The 24453-nt window shown below is 43.6% G+C and overlaps 1 non-coding gene across 1 annotated transcript; it reads left to right on the top strand.

Annotated features, from left to right (window-relative positions):
• Nucleotides 1-5850: 5850 nt before the first annotated feature.
• Nucleotides 5851-6014, top strand: LOC126074195 (U1 spliceosomal RNA). Its single transcript, XR_007516996.1, has one exon. It is a non-coding gene; the product is annotated as a U1 spliceosomal RNA (small nuclear RNA).
• Nucleotides 6015-24453: the final 18439 nt, after the last annotated feature.

Below are 24453 nucleotides of genomic sequence, written 5' to 3'. Positions count from 1 at the left end.
CCAGGGTGACAGCTCTTGAACTTCGTTTGTGAAGGCAACGTGGTGTAAGCACTGCACCAAGAACAGCAACTGCTGGAAAAAATGGCATGTTCTTCCCAACCTGTCTTTTTTGTTTGTTTGTTTAAACTTAAATTCAAAGGATGAAAATGTTGAGGCAGATGAAGCTTAAGACACATATTCAGACCATACAAGGGCTGAATGAGCTTCCTGACCCAGAGCCTGAGTTCTTGAGCAGAGATTAGACAAGGCCTCTCTCATTCTCTTTCATTTTTTTCTGGGTTTCTCAGCTACAGAAAAGGAGACACAGAATGTCAGAGAGATGGAGGGATGCATGGCCCCCGTAGCTGTCAGAGAGCAAAGCAGGTAACTATTGTGGATGTTTTTGCAATACAGAGAAGATTACTGGGAGGCCGTAGAATTGGTAGTCGACAAGCTTACTGTGATCAGGAGAGGAATCTGAGATGTCAAAGACTCAAAAAGTGAAACAAAAATGGTAAAGCTCCCAGAAGAAAATTTAGGAAAATATATTCACCATCCTGGGGTAATAAAGTTTCTTAGAGAACACAATAAGCCTCATGTGTAAAAAATGTTTTTCTTAAAGATACATTAGGTGTCATTAAAATTAAAAGCTTCTGCTCATGAAAAACCACCTAAGAAAGTGAAAAGGCAAGCCACGGGCTGGGAGAAAATATTTACCACTTGATTATCTGCAAAGTGACTCAAATCTTGTATACTGAACTTTTAGAGATTAATAATAAAAAGCCAAGGCAAATAACAGTGTGCAAAATATCGAATCAGCTTTCTTCACAAAGGAGAATTTCTAAACAGCCCAAAGTCTTAATAAACCAAGCTCCACATCATTACTCTTTAGGGAAATGCAAATTTAAACCATGAATATGCACCTTACAAACCCACCAGAATGGTACATTTAAAAGACAGAGAACACCATGTGTTGACAAGAATGTGAAACAACTGCAACCAACTTTGCTGGTGAGAAACCATTGTAGGGGACAGTTTGGCAGCTTCTATCAAAGTTAAACTTGCACCTATCCCTTGACCCAGCAATTCCAGTACTTGAAGGGAAATGGATGCACATGTCCACACAAAGACTTAGACAAGCATGTTCGTTGCGGCCTTTTCAAAATAGCTAAAACTGGAAATAACCCAAATGTGCATCAACTGCTGTGTATTCACACATTGGAATAACACTCGTTAACAATACCACATTTAAGAAGTGATAAACGCAACAACATAGGTATATCTTGAAAACATAATGTTGCGTGAAAAAAGAAAAAACGAACAAGAGTCAGATACAAAAAATGTGCATTCATTCCTGTGCATTTCAAGAATAGGCAAAACTAATCTCTGGTGAGAGACCTCAGAAGAGTGATTAAGTAACCCGGGAGGAGATGGGAGATGGGCATTACCTGGAAAGGAGCTCCTTGGACCTTGCTGGGATGACAGAAACTTTGCATAACTTGATTACATTTGTCAAAATTCAGTAATTGTTCACTAAAGATTTCTGCATTATACTTAGTGTGAATTTCACCTCAGTCTGGGAATGTAGTGTTAGGATAAAAACTGAGGGACAAGGGATGAGGGACATGGCCCACATACGGACTATGGCAGGGAGTTTGGATTTTACTGTAAACGCATTAAAAGTTTATTCTGGTTTCCTGTGAAAAAGCCCAGCTGCTATTTGAAATATCTTTACCAGGAAAATGGGTATGACCACATCATCTCAACAGTGGAGGGTACTTCTAAGGCTGAGTGAGACGTGGTTCACCTTTTCCCCAAATGTGGGGTGCACTTAAGGTTTCCCTTAGACCTGGCTCCTGGTATGCATACTGTCAGGTACCTTCCCTCCTGACCCCTAGCTTATACACTGCTGGTGGGAAGTAAAATGGTACAACCAATTTGGAAATCGGTATGGCACTTCCTTAAAAAGCTAGAAATAGAAGTACCATGCAATCCAGCAATCCCACTCCTTGGAATACATCCTGCAGAAATAAGAGCTGTCACAAGAATAGATATGTGCACACCCATGCGACTTGACGGCACTGGGTGGTGAGTTCATTGCAGCACTGTTCACAACAGCAAAAAGAGGGAACCAATCTAGCTGCCCATCAATAGACGAATGGATAAACAAATTATGGTATATACACACAGTGGAATACTACGCAACAATAAAGAGCAATGAGGAATCTGAGTAACATCTCACAACATGGATCAATTGGGAAGGCATTATGCTGAGTGAAATTAGTCAGTCACAAAAGGACAAATATTGCATGAGACCAATATTATAAGAACTCAAAAAAAGGTTTAAACACAGAAGAAGACATTCTTTGATGGTTACAAATGTGGGGAGGGAGGGAGACAGGAATTCACTAACTAGATAGTAGACAAAAACTATCCAAGTTGAAGAGAAGAACAACACACAATACAGGGGAAGTCAGCACAACCGGAGTAAACCAAAAGCTAAGAAGTTGCCTGAACACAACCAAACATTTTGAGGGACAGAGTAGCAGGGGCTGGGGTCCATGGTTTCGGGGGACATTTGGGTCAACTGGCATAAAAAAGTTTATTAAGAAAATGTTCTGCACTTTGGTGTGTGGCATCTGAGGTCTTAAAAGCTTGTGAGGGGCCATCTAAGATGCACCAATTTGTCCCAACCCACCTGGAACAAAGCAGAATGAAGAACACCAAAGACACAAGGAAAATATTAGCCCGAGAGACCAAAGGGCCACATAAACCAGAGACTCCATCAGCTTAAGACCAGAAGAACTAGATGGTGCCCGGCTACCACCAATGACCTCCCTGACAGGGAACACAACAGAGAGTCCCTGAGGGAGCAGGAGAAAAGTGTGGCCCAGAACTCAGATTCACTTCAAAAGACCAGACTCGATGGTCTGACCGAGACTGGAGGCACCTTCGAGAACATGCCCCGGAAGCTCTGTTAGCCCAGAACTGGAGCCATTCCTGAGGCTAACTCTTGGTGTAATCAAACGAGGGTTCTTGTCCTGTCCTATTAGCTGATTGAAATAAAACGGATACCACACCACCAGCTGCAAGGGAAACAGAAAGTGGAAATTTATTGTCTGCGAAAACAAGGAGCAAGGCTCCTGGGGCCTAGCACCGGAAAAAAGCACAGCACTCCCAGCCCCAGGGGAGCTTGGAGCTTGATTGGCGCACAAAATCCAACACCCCATCCCTCCCATGTCCACATTTGGAGATCCAGGTTCTGAGTCAAGTCTGTAAGGGAAAGAAACTTTCGCTTTGCAAATTGGCTCAGGTGCAGCTGTGTGCAGGAGAACATCTTCCTTTCCAGGGAAGTTCAAGTCCGGAGTCACGTTTGGAGCCACTGCTGTTCTTGGTTTGCGCATGCTCCGGATTTTGGCGCCAAATTCAAAGCGCGGTTATGGCTGGTGAAGAGGGTCGGGCCAAGCCTCAGTTAGAAACTGGGGCTTGGCGGGCTACGAGGGGTGAGGGGAACTGCGGAGGAGCAGGGGAAGCCTGGGCGGCGGCTTCATTAGGACTGGACTATAAATCGTAAAATGATACTCCTGAGGAGTGTGCTGCTTGATTCAAGCAGATACATGAGACTGAATGGGTGGCTTCTGTGAGAGTCTGGATGGGAACTCAGAAATGGAAAAAAAAAAAAAAATTGTTTTTTGAGGGGCTGGTTAAATGGACACAGGAAACCCGGGGTGGAGAAGGGGAGTGTGCTGTCACGTTGTGGGAATGGCAACTAGTGTCACATAACAATGTGTGTATAAATTTTTGTATGAGGAATTAACTTGAGCTGGAAACGTTCACCGAAAGCGTGATAAAAAATAAAAAAAGAGAAAGAAAGGAGCATTCAGCGAAAAAATACCTTGGAAATTAAAACCCTAATAATGGGAGTAGAGTTGCAGGAACAATGTCAAAAATATTTCCAAGGAAAAAAAGCAGAAAGAGCAAGAAAGGAACAACTAAATCTGATCTCCACAGGCAGCATCTCCTGGACTTCCTTGCCATCTTGGTTCCTGTTGGTTGCAGCCAAGGGGAGGTAGAGGAAGGTAATCAATGGGTAGGAACAGAGAGAGTTCCTGGTATTTTTAAATGCCCTAGGGGTCCCTCCCTGCCAGGGCTAGGTTTAGCTGTCACCCAGGGTCTAGTAAAGCCTCCTCCAACTTCCCTCCTTCCTCCCCACCACCCCAGGCCTAGAGGTGTTAATGGCCGCCTTGCTGTTTCCAGACCCCAGATGCTTCACTGTCCTATACTGAATTATTTTAATCCTGCCGGCACTTCTCACAGGATTAAATATTTCCTCCATAAGACTTCCTTTAAATCACTCAGTTTGAATGTAGCTTCTGTTTCCTGTCAGAGGCGTGAGTGATATGAGATGATTTTCTCAGGTAAATCTGGTCATCTCTAGTTGAGAGAAGAGACCTAAAAAGCCAACAGAAAGCTCCAAGTGAGTGGAATTTGCCAACTTTGAGCTTCACTGTAGGGTGATGCCAGGTTTTTTCACTCCGTTTGGTCAGATTGCCAAGAAAGTTGTCCCGGAGGATTTTTATCTTAAGTATAAATAAAGAAGAGCAGAAGAGAAAAAGGAAACCGAAGACTCAAAAAAGACACTAGTCTCCAGGACTCATAGTCTAGGCGAAGCACAGCCTCATCTACCTTGAGAGCAGAATACCGAGATGGTGCCCGGCTACAATTACCGACCATTCTGACCAGGGATATAATAGATGGTCCAGGATAGAATGGAACGAAAACATAAAACAAAACTCAAGTTCCTAAAAACAGTCAGTACTTAATGGATCGGTAGAGACTAGAGGAAGGCCTGAGACTAGCCCTTATACTTGGATCTCAAACCACTCCTGGTGTTCCCTTATCAGCCAAGAGTGGCTCATAAAATAAATAGTATCACCTGCGACTACCATGCTCCTCTAAATAATGAGAACGAGCAGTCAAAATTTACCCCAGGCCGATGATGAGACGGCAAGGGGGGCAAGGAAGCAATGAAAACAGAACCATCACAATGGAAAAAACGAGAATGCTGACACATTGTGAAAAGTGTAACCCATGTCACTGAGCAACAGGAGGGTAAGTCAAAAAGTCTTGCTGCTAGGGTTTCAGTTCATACATGCACGGGTGTATTCCACACAAAACGTGTTTAAACATGTCTCTGTGACTCGCGGATGGCTGCAAATTCTCTCGGTAACACACTTGTCTTGGTGTCCTTAAGGTGCCTTCGGAAAAAAAAGGATACCTTTTATGCCATGGAAAAAAATGATTTTGAGGCAGGGCTAATATCAATTTCTGCTCTATTCTAAGTATTAAGAGCCACTCATTATTCCGAGAAGGTTGCACAGGCTCCAGCCGAACGCCCAAGAGGTGTGGGATGGAGAGGTGAAGAAGCCGCGCAGCCCGGGAGAGACGCGGCTGGGCCAGGCCCCCGACTCCGCTCGCCGCGCAAACGGTGGCCGTTGGGGCGGGGGAAGGGAGACGTCACTTCCTCCTCCGACTGCCGGTCCGCTCATTGGCCGTCTGGGAGGGACGGGAGGAGGAAAACGCGGGGAGGGGGCGGGCCGTGGGTAGGCGGGAAGAGCGCGGTCGGTGATGTCACTGACGGGGCACTGTCTTATGTAGATAGTGGCAGCGCAGTGGCTGCTGGATCGGCATTGCTGCTTAAACATGTTATGACTGTTGGTGGTGTGGGAAGGAGTCAAGGTCTGTCCATGAAATCGTGTGCTGTAGGGGCGTAGAAGGGCTCTGAGGGGCCGGGAGTGAGGCTAGCGAAATGAGCGTCTGCGTAAAGAGTAAGGAGTGCGAGTTTGCGTGGGGGCGGCAGAGGAACAACTCATACTTACCTGGCAGGGGAGATACCATGATCACGAAGGTGGTTTTCTCAGGGCGAGGCTTATCCACTGCACTCCGGATGTGCTGACCCCTGCGATTTCCCCAAATGTGGGAAACTCGACTGCATAGTTTGTGGTAGTGGGAGACTGCGTTCGCGCTTTCCCCTGATCTTTGTTGTTTTCCAAAGGTAGATCTGCTGTGGTTCCACCCTGCACTTGCCTTTTAGCAGCTGGATATTTCGCGGAGCTACATGTTGTACCTTTTTTCCAGTTCTTTGTCTCTGGCCAAGTTGTAGGATCGCGCCTCATCAGCACATACAGAGTGATCTCTTTATGTGTGACGAAACCGCTAAGTGCTCCTTGGTTGGAATCTTCCCATGTGTGACAAAACCACTTTGCTCCTTAGTTACCGAGAGACCCGTTCAAAAGAAGGCTGAGGTTCTCTACTGGGTCAAAAGAAGGCTGAGGTTCTCTACTGGGTCATCGGTAGCGTTGCTCAAAGTTTCTCGCGGAGGCCTGCTACAATGAAAGTGCAGCTAAGTTTCCGGTTTTCAGAGCGCGTGTTTGTTTACCTCAGTGCTAGAAGAGAAGTCCGTCCCAATTTAGGGCGTCGGTGGGGCTATCCTACCTGTGGGCTCCTGGGGGAAAGAGCCTTCCTTGTCGGTGGTGCCTAGAAGTTCGATTTCTTGGCCTTCCTTGGTCTGTGAGAGATCTTGCTCACATGGTATCTTCCTTCTGTGCCTGACCCTCACTGCGCATCTCTTCCGTTTTATGAAACAGCACTCAGAAAGTATTAAGACTAGGACTCACCCTCCTCTGGTATTACTTAACTGGTAACTGTCTTCAAACAGTGGGAGCAAGAAGTGGCAGTCGGCTTCTGGTAAAGATTTACAGCCTTGAGGATGGAGAAAACCAAAGACACAAGGGAAAGGTTAATTCAAAAGCCTAATGGATCACAAGTACCACAGCCTGAGTCTAGCACGAGTAAATGGTGCCGGGCTACCACCGCCACCTGCTCTGACAGGAATCACAACAGGGGGTCCCAGACAGAGCCGGAGAAAAATGTAGAACAAAATTCTAACTCAGAAAAAAAAAAGACCAAACTTACTGGTCTGACAGAGACTGGAGAAACACTAAGTCAAGGACAAGAAGGCAAGAGGGGACAGGAAAGCTGGTCATGGAGAACCCATGGTGGAGAAGGGGAGAGCACTGATGTGTTGTGGGGTTGGCAACCAATGTCGCAAAACAATATGTGTATTAATTTTTTAATGAGAAGCTAGTTTGCTCTGTAAACGTTCCTCTAAAGTACAATTTTTACAAAAAGAACAAACAACAACAAAAAGAGTAGACATGCCTAGAAAAAAATAACATATGTGAGGCATGAGCTTCTTAGTTCAATCAAGTATAGGAGACCTAATGGATAACACCTGCCCCAGAGCAAAGTCGAGAAGGCAGGAAGGGACAGGAAACCTGGACGAAAAGACATGGGGAACCCGGGGTGTAAAAGGAAAGGGGGAGAATGCTGACATGTTGTGAGGGTTGCAACCAATGTCACAAAACAATTTGTGTATAAGTTTTTGAATGAGAAACTAATTTGTGCTGTAAACTTTCACCTAAAAAGCAATTAAAAAAAAAAAAAAGATTTACAGCCTCGGAAACCCTACGGGGCAGTTTTCTTCTCGGTCCTATACACTTGCTATGAGTCGGAATTGACACCACCGCAGTGGGTTTATCTTCAAAGACCTTATTGCCCCCAAAAAGGTCACGTTCACAGGTGCAGGGGTTAGGACTTCAAGATACCTCTTTGGGGGACACAATTCAATCCCTGACACTAGAAAAAAGGAGGGAGGGAGAATTCCATGGCTGACGTTCTTAATGTCAGTAAAAAATCCTGTCTGTTTTCACAGCCTGAAGATCCTGAAAGGAGTTCTGGTTGACAAGAAAGCATTTCTCCCCAGGGCTCTTAGTGCTCCCATCAGTTTTAGACACACCCCTGCAGGGAGGGGAACGGCTCTATCATGGTTTTCTGGCCGCCTTGTACATGTCCACATAGGCCAGAACCCAAGTGTTATGGATTGAATTTTGTCCCCCCCAAAGCAGGTGTCAACTTGGTTAGGCCATGATTCCCAGTATTCTGTGGTTGTCCCCCATTATGTGATTGTAATTTTATGTTAAAAGAGGATTAGGGTGGGATCTTAACACCACCCTTACCCAGGTCACATCCCTGATCTAAGGTAAAGGGAGTTTCCCTGGGGCGTGGGAGGGGGAAGATATAAAGAGATAAAAGCAAACAGAAGGAAGCAGAGAATGGGGACCTCATACCACCAGCAGCAGCGGGAGCAGAACGTGTCCTTTGCACCCTGGGGTCCCTGCGCCTGAGAGGCTCCCCACCCAGGGGAAGATTGATGAGAAGGGATCTCCCTCCAGAGCCGACAGAGAGAAAAAACCGTCCCCTGAAGGTGACACCCTGAATTTGGACTTGAAACCTACTAGACTGTGAGAGAATAAAGTTCTCTTTGTTAAAGCCATCCACTTGGGGTATTTCTGTTACGGCAGCAGTAGATGACCAAGACACCAAGTCCTCCGCCCAGGAACATAGGACAGACAGTCTTGTGAGGAGCTTGACCCTTTTCTCATCTGCCTCTCTTTCTTGTGGGAGACCGCCGCTAGACAGTTTTCCCATCCACCTCCCTGCTTCCAGTGAGGAGTGGGACTTTTCACCTAGCCCTCCTTAGGGCACAGCCATAGGACATAAAACTGCTCAGCTGCAGCGAGGCATTGACGCCTCAGCAACAGAGCTTCCAATTACTTATGTTGCAGTGATCTGGCCACCTTTTTTGAATGTCGACTTAGGAGAGGGCCATGAGCAGCTGGCACCTTTGACAGCTTCTCCTTTCACTGCCTGTGTAAGTAAAAAACTATCTGAATGTAAAAAGGATCTTTTTTTTTCTTTACCATCTGAATCTGTCATGCATTGACTCTGCCTTGTCTTGTGCTTGACACCTAGTAGTGACTCTGAGTCTTGCTGAATCTCCATGCATTGTTGGTGCACCTTAATTCTGTGCTCATGGGGTTATCAAGATTACTGTACATAAATGAGCCAGCGAGGAACTGTGGCAGACAGACGTATTGTGCGCATTTCCCATACTCATGTGCCTGCTTCCTTGTCTAACTGACCTTCACTTACAAAACACAAGTTCAAAGATAGATAAACTTATAAGTAATTCCAAGACGATGACAGCAGAACATTAAACCAAGCGTGAGGATCCTTCTGAGTGTGGGGCCCTCGGTGCCTGTACAGGTCACGTGCCCATGAGGCTGGCCCTGCATGGAGATCCACGGCCAGGTGTCACTAAGAATTCAAACACTCTTCTCTATGCAGAGAAGAACCAGAAGCTATAGGAGATGACAGGTGGAGAGTACCTTTGCATACAGCTTTCCCTTTCTTTCAAAGTTCTCCATTAGCTACTAATTGTGGTCTCTGACTTTATCTGTTATCTCAACCCAGACTCAGTCAATGACTTTGGGGCTTCTATTTTTAGGTTTACCCAGAACCCACAGTCCTCAGTAGCAAAGACATGTTCCTCCTCATAAATGATTTCCAGCTTCAAGAAGCTCCAGCTCCTGTTGACTTAAATTTCAGACCCTCAAGTCACATGAAGACACCCAGAGATTGGTGGTCAGTTGCTGAACAGTCAAAGCATTTTGTTTGCTTGTCAGACTTCTGTTCCGTTACAATAAATCCCTGCGATTTATGTGTGTTTCTTGATTGCTTAGCCAGATTGTTTTCCACAGAGAAATTGATATTGACATTGCCGTGGAATTACAGTTTACAGTGAGTCAAAAAAAAAAAAAAAAAAAGAAGAATGTGGATTCCAACCAGCCCATGAAGACGTCAGGTGAATTCAATCGATGTTGAAAGAAGTTAGCTGTAATCCCTTTATTCCTGAGAATTTCACGTACCAAAATCTGCTTTAAAATCTAAGAAAAAAGGTGTAAGGTAGAAAAAGTGCCCAGGGGTTTGGAGATTGGAACACCAACCTTAGTAAAAGGACAAAGACTTGAAATTCCTCATTGACCTGAGAGTATAAGAATGGGCTTTCTGGTAGGATCGCTCTGAAAATAAACAGCCCTTAGATCCTGGGTCTCAGTCTCAAATGTCCCACCAGTAGGCTCTTTTGTTGGGGCCTTGTCCTGAGTGAATCCATCTGCATCCTAGCTACATCTTCCCAGACTCGGGCGGACCAAGAACTTGCTCCATCAGCAACAGTCTTGCCACATACCTTGGGGAAGTCATGGACCTCAACTCAGAACCAGTTTCTCTGTAAATGAGAGAGAGGCTGCCTGCAATAGTTCTTGGAGATCCATCTAGCTCTCTAATTCTTCTCGGAAGAATTATGATGGGCTACGTTTCCTTGGTATTTAGTGGTTTTTGTGCCCTTGGCCGGAGAGGTCGCATTAGGAGATTCCATCACAGCAAGTAACTTTGTACCCCCAGGTGGGGCTCATTTTTTTTTTTTTTCTTTTCAATAGCCAGTTTCCCTGTATGTGGTATGGGTAGCACTGGTAGTACATGAGATAATTTTAGGTGGTACAAGGATGAGTATTTTAATATAAGTATGTATCTAATTCCATATTCATACCCACCATGCATAACAAGCGCATCGAGCCCACTTTGATGCCTTCTTTGTAGAGATCAGAAGAAGCATTGGTATCACAAACCAGGTGGCAACACTTCATCAAATGCCCTTTAAATATCTAAACTTCCCTCAGACTTCCTTCCTTGGGTGACAGCTGCCCCGCTTGAGATCTTGCTCCCAAGTCCTAAATCTATTGCCAGACAGCTCTCTCCAGATAACACCCCAACACACCTATAGTGACATGAGATCCTTTAAGTGACCTTTTGCCTTGGTTCTTTGGTGAAAGAGCTTGAGAGATTCCTCCCCCCCACCCCCCCACCAAGGCCTGAGGAGTTAAATGATCTGAGTGAAAGAAAGAGTGAATCAAATGAATACATACAGATAGATAGCTTTCCAGTCAAGATGTGATACAGGCCCAAAGACCGCAAACCCATTGTGGAAATACAGACTTTCAAAAAAAAAAAACAACAACAAAAAACCTTATTTGACACCCAAATTCAGCCAATGACAGAATTAATCACAACAAAGTCTTAAGAATGAAAAAGCCGTATGTGCTGGGTATTCTGCATCTGTTTTCTGGATCTATTCTCACCGTTATCCACTCCATTTTATATCCGAGGAGGCTGACCCCTGCATAAGAAGTTTCCCTTGCCCACTTGATTCTTCATGGATGCAGCCAATGGGATGCATTAATTGGAGATGGAAGGGTGGCAAGAATATGATGTAGGAAGTAATTATTCCCTGCAGGCTAGCAGAGTTTGTGTTCCCTCCATGAAGTCCACAGCTTTTGTCCAGGGACACTGTATGACAGCTGCAGACTCAGCTACAACTACAACTTCTTCCGGGTTCCAGAAGTATCTCTCTTTCCTTGCCCCACCAGGTCTAGGGATGATAATGACTCTTCACTGTTGCTAGTCCTGGGATGTTGCACCAAGAGTCCAGTCATCTTGAGCTGGAGGTCCCAGGAAATTCCCTCAATTCTCAGCAGGTAAGGCTTTCAGAGAACCTCAGGGAATGTGCCACAGAATTATCTGGGAGCTAATTGTGTCTCTAGTCAACTGATTAGCAGAAGAATAAATATACCCTTCTTCCTTCAAAACTACCTCCAGTGAAAATTTCATAGTCTCATAGGCAGAGCCATTCCCATACAAAAGTCAAAAGACAAGAAACTGGTAAAATACTTGAAAAGCCTTTCTAAGCCTGACAGAAAACTCAGAATTCTTAAGGCGAAGGTTGATACATTTAACTACATAAAAATTTTAAGAATTCGTATGGCAATAAAAAAAATCATAAACAAATTTGTCAAGCCCACAACAGCACACAAATTGTAAGGATGGTGTGGGGGTGGTGTCTGACCTCCTCTAACTTCACAAGGGGAAAGGAGAATCAAGATTAACAGCCCAAGGTTGATTCCTATGAGGCAGAGGTCAGACATGCCTCCTCTCTTTGCATCTTTACCAATTCTGTCACAAACAGTCCCTCCCATGGTGCTCTCTACTTCTCTGTTGGGTTCCATAATTCATTCCAATGGCCACACAGAACTCACAGACCATACTCATGATTATGAGGTTTATTAGGGAAGTAACAGATTAGATTCCTGCTTCCAGGAGCTACTAAGAGCAAGGATTCTTAAAAGTCATGCTGGCTCCTGGCTGTTCTCCCTTATTGGTAGTGGTATTCTCTCTTTCCTATCTCTGGGGTGGCTCATTTCAGTCCTACAAGATGGCAAAACAAACCAATCCCCTTGGTTGGCCACAATTACCTTATTACACAGTCTCACCCAATCACTTGGGCGAGAGTTAAAAGATCTTGTCTGGAAAGGCCACACAAAAGTGATCCATCACACCAAACAAGGCCAAGGCCTGGGTGGTTTAGATTCAGACAATTTATTATGTAAACAAACAAAAGGAGATGTAGCCAAAGGTGCCTTGGTTCTAATCCCACACACCAAAAAGGAAGACATGGGAACAAAAGGGGCCTGATGACTACAACAAGAGCTGTGGGACACCTGTTGGTGATATGCCAATTTTAGACAGCAGCTAAGCAGTTTTATCGTTTGCAGCTATAGCCTGAGGGTGAACAGAACATAAAACCTCGAATCTCATCAGAACCTGGAATGCAATGAGAAACTGTCCCATGACTGCCTCCCAGGGAAGATAGGGAGGCAAGAGGAGAGACCGTCTCAGAGTAGTTCTTCACAAGCCTCAGGGCTGTTCTTTACATGCCTCCAAGATCTCTTGTTCTGGGAGAATCACTTTTTATGTTTAAGGATAAATCATTTCCCAGCAAAATGATTGGGAAAAGGATGGTGACAATGGTTGCACAGCTTGAAGACTGTAATCAATGTCACCGCGTTGTACTTGTAAAAATCGTTGAATAGGCATAGGTTTTGTTATGTGTATTTTCACCACACGCACTAAAATACATTTTTCTTCTCTCTCTCTCTTTTTTCCCTGATGTGTCGAAAATATATTGTTGCTGTTGCTAGGTGCCGTCGAGCGGGTTCCGACTCTTGGTCACAGAATGTACAACGGAATGAAACACTGCCAGGTCCTGCAGCATGCTCACAATCGTTGCTATGTTTGAGTCTATTCTTGTAGCCACTATATCAGTCCACATCATTGAGGATCTTTTTTTTCTTCACAGACCCACAACCAAGCATGATGTCCGTCTCCAGGGAGTGGTCACTCCTAATAACATGTCCAAAATAATGAGAGAAAGTCTCAGTGGCAGCACCTGGCAATTTAGAAGCTCCTAAAAAAAAAAAAAAAAATTTTTTTTTTTTTAATTCCGTTGGTGGAGCTGAGGTCCCAAAGTGGTTAAGACCTCGGCGTCTAATCAAAAGGTCTGCAGTTCAAATCCACCAGCGGTTCTTGGAAACCCTATGGGGCAGTTCTACTATGTTCTATAGCGTCGCTATAAGTCGTAATTCACTCGAGGGCAACGGGTTTTTCTTTTCTTTTTTAAAATATTCTGTAGGTTAGCTACTACAGAACATTCTGTAACAATGGAAAAAAAAATTTTTTTAAGCAATGGAAGGGAGGGCAAAGCACCCTCCCAACATGCGGCTCGAACCCACGACCGCGAAGTTAAGAGTCTCGTACACTACCGACTGAGCTACTCGGACACTGAAGCTGTTTCTTTTCTACATATATATTATTGTATTTAGAGGGCTAGAGTCAATGGTCTAATTAACTACTCACTGTGAAAGTAACCCCTCAGCGTAGATTTTCACGGACCCAACCTCTACCTGTTACCTCTGAAAAAGTCGAGGCTCCAAGACAAAGTTTGCACAGGGTCCGGTGGACTCACCGGACGTGGGAATCAAGAGTCCTGAAACTCCAGTATTTCTTGAAAATTCCTTCTGGACCCGGACAATCTGGAAACTCGGTTTTGAGGACTCCGGCTCCGAAAAGCGCAAGGGGAGGGGAAGGGAATGAGTGCAGCAAACAATCAGGAGGAGCAGGAAGGGAGCGGAAACTCTTAGTCCTGGACCTTGGAGCTGCAGCCCAAGCTCCTCTTCCCGGTCAAAAACCCTTTTCTCCCCTAAACCATGGTGGGGGAAGGGGCAGAAGGAAGAGGGCGAAGTGTTATTGGAAAGTAGGTCCAATACACTATATATTTGGGAGCACAATTTTGTTTTTAAATACTAAAATTTTGTGTGGACTGAATAGAAGTGCATATTCTTTGCGTATAAAGGTCCCACCGAGTTTTAAACTCAGGTCGGATTCAGGGCCTCATGCGTACTTGCTCGCGGGATCCTTGGCTCCTCGCCCCAGAGCGTTCAGATCTCCAGTCTCTGAAAGAAGCGGTGAGCTCTGGGGTCATCCTCTGGAAGGGTCCTCTCCGCTGCTCCCGGGAAGGCTGAAGGAGACTGTCCTTGCAGCCTTGGTTACTGCTCCCGCGGATTTTCATTTTGCCCTGAAGCGTCTCTCCGTGCAGGTGGTAGAAACTATTATTCACCAGTTCTTTGACTGGAGAGGCTGCCTCCAGCAAAAGCAGAATTACAACTTTTAAAAAGTAAGCCTGGTGGAGGGGGCCAAGATGGCGGACTAGGTGGACGCTACCGCGGATCCCTCTTGCAACAAAGACTCAGAAAAACAAGGGAATTGATCACATACATAACAATCTACGAACTCTGAACAACAAGCACAGACTTAGAGAAGGAAAACGAACAAATACGGGCAGACAGTGACCGTTTTCAGAACTAAGAGCCAGCGTACCAGGCAGGTGACCTTCGGAGCCCGATCTGGGGCAGAGCCCAGGGGGGCAGACGGCACAGAAGGGGGGCCCAGCCCTTCCCCCCCCAACCCATCCCGGGAGGAACTCCAGCTGGTTGGCGCCGGCGACGTAGCCACGCAGCCGGAGGGAGAAACACCCGGGAGGCTGTGACTGATCTGGGAGTGGGGAAAACACCATCCCAGCTGGGGAGCCGTCCTGCCCGGAGTTTGGCGGGAAGCAGGCGGGGCACGAGGGGGGGCAGTGGTCAGCTATATTTCCCTAAAGCGACCCCGGGGCGGGGCCCACACGTTCGTGCATGGGTACACACACCCAGTCCGCGCATGTGGTGCGGTGCACCAGAGGGAGAAGTCCCCGGGAGGAAGTGACAGGTCTCCGAGCGGGGAAAGCAGCGTCCCAGCTGGGGACCCTCCCGCCTGGATTTTGGCGGATGGGGGCGGAGCGTGAAGGCGGTGTTCAGCTCTATATTCTGTGGTGCTACACTCCTAGCTCTCTGATCCCTCCCCCACCCTCCCCAGGCGGCTCCATTAACATCCGAATACCCGGAGCCAGAGGGAGAATTCAGATAGGGATCTGACTGCATTTTTTTTTAGCTGATTACCTGGAAAATCTAGTTTCCCAGTGATGGCTCGGAGACAGCAGTCCATATCAAACCACATAAAGAAACAGGCCATGACAGCTTCTCCAACCCCCCAAACAAAAGAATCAAAATCTTTCCCAAATGAAGATACAATCCTGGAATTATCAGATACAGAATATAAAAAACTAATTTACAGAATGCTTAAAGATATCACAAATGAAATTAGGATAACTGCAGAAAAAGCCAAGGAACACACTGATAAAACTGTTGAAGAACTCAAAAAGATTATTCAAGAACATAGTGGAAAAATTAATAAGTTGCAAGAATCCATAGAGAGACAGCATGTAGAAATCCAAAAGATTAACAATAAAATTACAGAATTTGACACCGCAATAGAAAGTCAGAGGAGCAGACTCGAGCAATTAGAATGTAGACTGGGACTTCTGGAGGACCAGGGAAACAACACCAACATAGCTGAAAAAAAATCAGATAAAAGAATTTAAAAAAAATGAAGAAGCCCTAAGAATCATGTGGGACTCTATCAAGAAGGATAACTTGCGGGTGATTGGAGTCCCAGAACAGGGAGGGGGGACAGAAAACACATAGTTGAAGAACTCCTGACACAAAACTTCCCTGACATCACGAAAGACGAAAGGATATCTATCCAAGATGCTCATCGAACCCCATTTAAGACTGATCCAAAAAGAAAAACACCAAGACATATTATCATCAAACTTGCCAAAATCAAAGACAAACAGAAAATTTTAAAAGCAGCCAGGGAGAAAAGAAAGGTTTCCTTCAAGGGAGAATCAATAAGAATAAGTTCAGACTACTCAGCAGAAACCATGCAGGCAAGAAGGGAATGGGACGACGTATACAGAGCACTGAACGAGAAAAACTGCCAACCAAGGATCATATATCCAGCAAAACTCTCTCTGAAATATGAAGGAGAAATTAAGATATTTACAGATAAACACAAGTTTAGAGAATTTGCAAAAACTAAACCAAGACTGCAAGAAATGCTAAAGGAGATTGTTTGGCCTGATGACCAATAATATCAGGTACCAGCACAATACAAGGTCACAAAACAGAACGTCCTGATATCAACGCAACTCAAATAGGGAAAACACAAAAATAAACAAATTAAGACTAATTCTAAAAAATAAATAAATAAACAAAATAATACACATAACAGGAAATCATGGAAATCAATAGATAAACGATCACAATAATAAAAAAGAGGACTAAATATAGGAGGTATTGAACTGCCAGATGGAGAGTAATACAAGGCGATATAGAAGGATACAAGTTAGGTTTTTACTTAGAAAAATAGGGGTAAATAATAAGGTAACCACAAAAAGGAATATCAATTCCATAACTCAAGAAAAATGCCAAGAAAAACGTAACGACTCAACAAACACAAAGTTAAACATTATGAAAATGAGGATCTCACAAGCTACTAAGAAAAACGTCTCAGCACAAAAAAGCATGTGGAAAAAGGAAATGGCCAACAACACACATGAAAAGGCATCAAAATGACAGCACTAAAAACTTATTTATAAGTACGCTGAATGTAAATGGACTAAATGCACCAAAAAAGAGACAGAGAGTCACGGACTGGAGAAAGAAACACGATCCATCTATATGCTGCCTACAAGAGACACAACTTAGACTTAGAGACACAAACAAACTAAAACTCAAAGGATGGAAAAAAAATTATCAAGCAAACAATAAGCAAAAAAGAAGAGGAGTAGCAATATTAATTTCTGACAAAATAGACTTTAGACTTAAATCGGCTACAGAGGATAAAGAAGGACACTATATAATGATAAAAGGGACAATTGATCAGGAAGACATAACCATATTAAATATTTATTCACCCAATGACAGGGCTGCAAGATACATAAATCAAATTTTAACAGAACTGAAAAGTGAGATAGACACCTCCACAATTATAGTAGGAGACTTCAACACACCACTTTCGGAGAAGGACAGGACATCCAGTAAGAAGCTCAACAGAGACACGGAAGATCTAATTACAACAATCAACCAACTTGACCTCATTGACTTATACAGAACTCTCCACCCAACTGCTGCAAAATATACTTTTTTTTCTAGTGCACATGGAACATTCTCTAGAATAGACCACATATTAGGTCATAAAACAAACCTTTGCAGAATCCAAAACATGGAAATATTACAAAGCATCTTCTCAGACCACAAGGCAATGAGGCTAGAAATCAATAACAGAAAAACTAGGGAAAAGAAATCAAATACTTGGAAAATGAACAATACCCTCCTGAAAAAAGACTGGGTTATAGAAGACATCAAGGAGGGAATAAGGAAATTCATAGAAAGCAACGAGAATGAAAATACTTCCTATCAGAACCTCTGGGACACAGCAAAAGCAGTGCTCAGAGGCCAATTTATATCGATAAATGCACACATACAAGAAGAAGAAAGAGCCAAAATCAGAGAACTGTCCCGACAACTTGAACAAATAGAAAGTGAGCAACAAAAGAACCCATCAGGCACCAGAAGAAAACAAATAATAAAAATTAGAGCTGAACTAAATGAATTAGAGAACAGAAAAACAATTGAAAGAATTAACAAAGCCAAAAGCTGGTTCTTTGAAAAAATTAACAAAATTGATAAACCATTGGCTAGACTGACTAAAGAAATACAGGAAAGGAAACAAATAACCCGAATAAGAAACGAGAAGGACCACGTCACAACAGAGCCAAATGAAATTAAAAGAATCATTTCAGATTACTACATAAAATTGTACTCTAACAAATTTGAAAACCTAGAAGAAATGGATAAATTCTTGGGACAATACTACCTACCTAAACTAACACATTCAGAAGTAGAACAACTAAATAGACCCATAACAAAAAAAGAGATTGAAACGGTAATCAAAAAACTTCCAACAAAAAAAAGTCCTGGCCCAGACGGCTTCACTGCAGAGTTCTACCAAACCTTCAGAGAAGACTTAACACCATTACTATTGAAGGTATTTCAAAGCATAGAAAAGGACGGAATACTACCCAACTCATTCTATGAAGCTACCATCTCCCTGATACCAAAACCAGGTAAAGACATTACAAAAAAAGAAAATTTTAGACCTATATCTCTCATGAACATAGATGCAAAAATCCTCAACAAAATTCTAGCCAATAGAATCCAACAACACATCAAAAAAATAATTCACCCTGATCAAGTGGGATTTATACCAGGTATGCAAGGCTGGTTTAATATCAGAAAAATGCAAGGCTGGTTTAATATCAGAAAAACCATTAATGTCATCCATCACATAAATAAAACGAAAGATAAAAACCACCTGATCTTATCAATAGATGCAGAAAAGGCATTTGACAAAGTTCAACACCCATTTATGATAAAAACTCTTACCAAAATAGGAATTGAAGGAAAATTCCTGAACATAATAAAGGGCATCTATGCAAAGCCAACAGCCAATATCACTCTAAATGGAGAGAACCTGAAAGCATTTCCCTTGAGAACGGGAACCAGACAAGGATGCCCTTTATCACCGCTCTTATTCAACATCGTACTTGAAGTCCTAGCCAGGGCAATTAGGCTAGACAAAGAAATAAAGGGTATCCAGATTGGTAAGGAGGAAGTAAAGTTATCACTATTTGCAGATGACATGATCATATACATGGAAAACCCTAAGGAATCCTCCAGAAAACTACTGAAAGTAATAGAAGAGTTTGGCAGAGTCTCAGGTTATAAAATAAACACACAAAAATCACTTGGATTCCTCTACATCAACAAAAAGAACACCGAAGAGGAAATAACCAAATCAATACCATTCACAGTAGCCCCCAAGAATATAAAATACTTAGGAATAAATCTTACCAAGGATGTAAAAGACCTATACAAAGAAAACTATAAAACTCTGCTACAAGAAATTCAAAAGGACATACTTAAGTGGAAAAACATACCCTGCTCATGGATAGAAAGACTTAACATAGTAAAAATGGCTATTCTACCAAAAGCCATTTATACATATAACGCACTTCCAATCCAAATTCCAATGTCATACTTTAAGGGGATAGAGAAACAAATCACTAATTTCATATGGAAGGGAAAGAACCCCCGGATAAGCAAAACATTACCAAAAAAGAAGAAGAAAGTGGGAGGCCTCACCCTACCTGATTTCAGAACCTATTATATAGCTACAGTAGTCAAAACAGTCTGGTACTGGTACAACAACAGGCACATAGACCAATGGAACAGAATTGAGAACCCAGATATAAATCCATCCACGTATGAGCAGCTGATATTTGACAAAGGACCAGTGTCAGTAAATTGGGGAAAAGATAGTCTTTTTAACAAATGGTGCTGGCATAACTGGATATCCATTTGCAAAAGAATGAAACAGGACCCATACCTCACACCATGCACAAAAACTAACTCCAAGTGGATCAAAGACCTAAACATAAAGACTAAAACGATAAAGATCATGGAAGAAAAAATAGGATCAACCCTAGGAGCCCTAATACAGGGCATAAACAGAATACAAAACATTACCAAAAATGATGAAGAGAAACCAGATAACTGGGAGCTCCTAAAAATCAAACACCTATGCTCATCTAAAGACTTCACCAAAAGAGTAAAAAGGCCACCTACAGACTGGGAAAGAATATTCAGCTATGACATCTCAGACCAGCACCTGATCTCTAAAATCTACATGATTCTGTCAAAACTCAACCACAAAAAGACAAACAACCCAATCAAGAAGTGGGCAAAGGATATGAACACACATTTCACTAAAGAAGATATTCAGGCAGCCAACAGATACATGAGAAAATGCTCCCGATCATTAGCCATTAGAGAAATGCAAATTAAAACTACGATGAGATTCCATTTTTTTTTTTTTTTTTTTAGTTAGACTGGCATTAATCCAAAAAACACAAAATATTAAATGTTGGAGAGGCTGCGGAGAGATTAGAACTCTCATACACTGCTGGTGGGAATGTAAAATGGTACAACTACTTTGGAAATCCATCTGGCGTTATCTTAAACAGTTAGAAATCGAACTACCATACAACCCAGAAATCCCACTCCTCAGAATATACCCTAGAGATACAAGAGCCTTCACACAAACAGATATATGCACACCCATGTTTATTGCAGCTCTGTTTACAATAGCAAAAAGCTGGAAGCAACCAAGATGTCTGTCAATGGATGAATGGGTAAATAAATTGTGGTATATTCATACAATGGAATACTACGCATCGATAAAGAACAGTGACGAATCTCTGAAACATTTCATAACATGGAGGAATCTGGAAGGCATTATGCTGAGCGAAATGAGTCAGTTGCAAAAGGACAAATATTGTATAAGACCACTATTATAAGATCTTGAGAAATAGAAAAAACAGAGAAGAACACATACTTTTGTGGTTACAAAGGGGGGAGGGAGGGAGGGAGGGAGAAGGCTTTTTATTGATCAATCTGTAGATAAGAACTGCTTTGGGTGAAGGGAAAGACAACACTCAATACAAGGAAGGTCAGCCTAATTGGACTGGATTAAAAGCAAAGAGGTTTCTGGGATAAAATGAAAGCTTCAAAGGTCAGCGGAGCAGGGGCTGGGGTCTGGGGAACTTGGTTTGAGGGGACTTCTAAGTCAATGGGCAAAATAATTCTATTATGAAAACACTCTGCATCCCACTTTGAATTGTGGCACCTGGGGTCCTAAATGCCAACAATCGGCCATCTAAGATACATCAATTGGTCTCAACCCACCTGGAGCAAAGGCAAAGGAAGAACACCAAGGTCACACGACAACTAAGAACCCAAGAGACGGAAAGGGCCACATGAACCAGAGACCTACATTATCCTGAGACCAGAAGAACTAGTTGGTGCCCGGCCACAATCAATGTCTGCCCTGTCAGGCAGCACAACAGACAACTCCTGAGGGAGCAGAAGACCAATGGGATACAGACCCAAAATTCTCATGAAAAGACCATACCTAATGTTTTTTTTTCTTTAATGGTATGATTGCGACTAGAGGAATCCCAGAGACAATGCTCCCCAGAACTTCTGATGGCACAGGACAGGAACCATCCCCGAAGACAAATCATCAGGCATGAAAAGGACTGGTCAGTGGGGGGGGAGAGAGATGCTGATGAAGAGCGAGCTAATTAAATCAGGTGGACACTGGAGAGTGTGTTGGCAACTCTTGACTGGAGGGGGGATGGGAAGATAGAGAGAGAGGGAAGATGGCAAAATTGGCACGAAACGAGAGACTGTAAGGGCTGACTCAATAGGGGGAGAGCAAATGGGAGAAGGGAGTAAGATGTATGTAAACCTACATGTGACAGACTGATTGGAATGGTAAATGTTCACTTGAAGCTTAATAAAAATTAAAAAAAAAAAAAAAGTAAGCCTGCCAAAACAAGTTGCAACCACCTGCCGTGACTGGGATTTGAACTGTGACCGGGATTTGAACTGACGTTGTTGAGGCCACAACGCAGAGACCTAACCAGTATTCCATCAAAGCCACTGCACAAAATGACGGTACTTAAGTCCTCAAGGGAAATGGATGCACACGTCCACAAGAGACTCATCCAAAAGTAGTCATGCAGCCTTGGTCACGAGGAAACAGTAGAAATAACCCAAGTGCCCATCCCGTATTCACACTTTGGAATAACCTACATTAATATTGTAGAAATTAACTAGTGAAGCAGGCAGGCAACAATGTGGATCGATCTATTTCAAAAACACGACACTGCTTGACTGAAAAAAAAAAAAAAAGCCGGGTACTACAAGATATACCTTAATTAATGTGAAATCCAAGAGAAGGCAAAACTAACCTCTGGTGATAGAAATCATTAAGAGTGAATAACTCAGCGGAAGAGAGCAGAGATTGATTGGCAAAGGGTTCTACAGACCTTGCTGGGATGATGGAAATTTTCTAGAACTCGATCTGGGTGATGGTTACATTTTCCATTTTAATGAGCCGTCCAGTTAAGGTTTTTACATTTCACACTATGTGAGTTATAGCTGAAGAATTAACTGTTAAGAAAAACACGGGGGATAGAGGATGCGGATAAGATTGTGTATTATGTGGATTATGTTTTAAACTCCCTAAAAATTCATTTTTCTTTGGTCTAAAAAAGTCATATTCATAGCTGAAATATCTCAGTCAGAAAAATGGTTATGACCACACTCTCATTACACTCAGCAAGAGGCAGCATTTCACCTTCTCCTCACTCGTGGGGAACGTCTGTTGTTTCCGAATGGCTTCTGCTGACTCGCAGCTCTGAGTGCTGCCGCTCTATGGCCTCATAGAAGGGGTGCAGACTGCTCAAGAATTGAAGGCAAACCTCAAGAGGAGTCAGTTCGCGAGGGTACTGCGGCCACGACGAAGAGTACCAACCACTCACTATCTGATCACCGCATGCCATAAACTTGGTGACAGATGATGCGTGTCCTTGAATATTTTTGAAGTAAAAACATTCACAATATTTCGTTGCTTTGTTATTGGATAGCAACAGAGAGTTTGCTTTTCTCTCTTTCAAGTCTTCTCTGGGCTCCCTCTGTCTCCTTCCTCCCTATACCGCTAAGTCAGAAAAACCTTTTTTTTTTTTTAATTCGCAGGATCCCACCTGAGTCTCTGCAGAGAGCCTCCTGGAGGTCTCGTCTTCACCCACGCCTTCCTGCTGTCCTTCGCTCCTCTTCGCGGTTCCCCTTTCCCCCGTTATTTTCCCACCTCCTGCCCCAAGGACTACAACCAAGTTCAGCCAGGGACATCCAGAGGCGCGGGCCTGCCGGCGAAGGCGGAGCGGAAAACGTGAAGGGGCTAAGCTGGTCGTGGGACCCGCCCGGGTCAGGCGGGGGTTGCAGAGTAGGGCGTCTCCGGTGGTCGCTGGCTTCTGAGGCCAGAGAGGAGGAAGGAAGGGCAAAGGCCATTCGGCGGCTCTTCCTGCTTGAGACATACCCAAAGCACAAGTTTCAAATGTGAAGAACAACGCGATTTGTCGCCCCAGCTCTTCTGGTTTTTCGAGGCTGTGGAACCTGCGCAGTTGTGCCCTGGAAAGCGGGCGGCATCGTGGTTAGTGAGAAACTCCTGTTTATTCAGACCAGGAACAGTGGCTACGGAAGGCTCTGTGGCGCAGCCGGTTAGGGCATCCGGATGTTAACCGAAAGGTTGGTAGTTCGAGACCACCCAGGGAAGCGGAAACCTCCCATACCCTCCTGTCCTCTCAGATCCTACCGGAAGAGTCATTGAACACAAAGTAGGAGTGCGCCTGGGAATCTGGAAATGCTTGAAAGAATGAAATCATCACTAAACAGGCTTTTCCCATTGTTTATTTGTACCATTATTTATTGTATGAACACTTTCATCATTCTTCTACACATATTTTTGGCGACTTGTGCAGGTATTTCTATAGGGTACAGTCTGGAAGAGCAATTGCAGAACAGGCAGTATGCTGGGGCAATCAGAGGGCTCACCTTGTTTGTTTCCTGGTTTTCAAGGGTTGGCCACATTTGTTGCCTGATTTCCAGTGTTTTGAAAACCGGTCTTTCATTAAATTCCTCTTTTTTTGTTCAGGAGCCCTGTTGCCGCAGTGGTTAAGCGTGCTCGCCTGACAACCAAAAGTTGGAACCCACCAGTTATTGTGCGGGAGAAAGATGTGGCAGAGGGAGAAAGATGTGGAAATCAGCTTCGTAAAGACCACAGCATTGAAAAACCTGTGGGGCAGTTCTGTTTTGTTCTATAGGTTCCCTATGAGTCAGAATCTACTCCAGGGCAACAGGTTTGGTTTTGGTTAGACCATCTTTGTCAAAAGTGGAAATCATATGTTTAAGTGGTTTTCATTTGAGTTCAATAGTTGTTTAAATGCATTTGCATTTCAATTTATTTTTCCAGCTCAATGAGTCCTTTTTTTCATGCATTTTCCAGCACAACAGATTTTTTATACATGTGTGGTGAAATGAGTTCCTTTATGTGGCCTTTTGCCTTGGTTCTTTGGAAAATACAGCTTGAGAGGTTTTTTCCCTAGCCTTGATGAGTTGTTACTTTTACCCTAGTTTTTTGAAATAACTACTTGAGGGACCTCCAAGGTTGCTTTCTGGCCCAGAGGGCTGGTACCCTTGCCCAGGAAAGAAGCCGGTC

This window comes from Elephas maximus, chromosome 3, assembly GCF_024166365.1.
Source record: "Elephas maximus indicus isolate mEleMax1 chromosome 3, mEleMax1 primary haplotype, whole genome shotgun sequence".
Classification (NCBI taxonomy): Eukaryota; Metazoa; Chordata; class Mammalia; order Proboscidea; family Elephantidae; genus Elephas; species Elephas maximus.
Note: the sequence above shows the minus strand (reverse complement) of the source record. Positions and strands in the feature narration are given on the sequence as shown.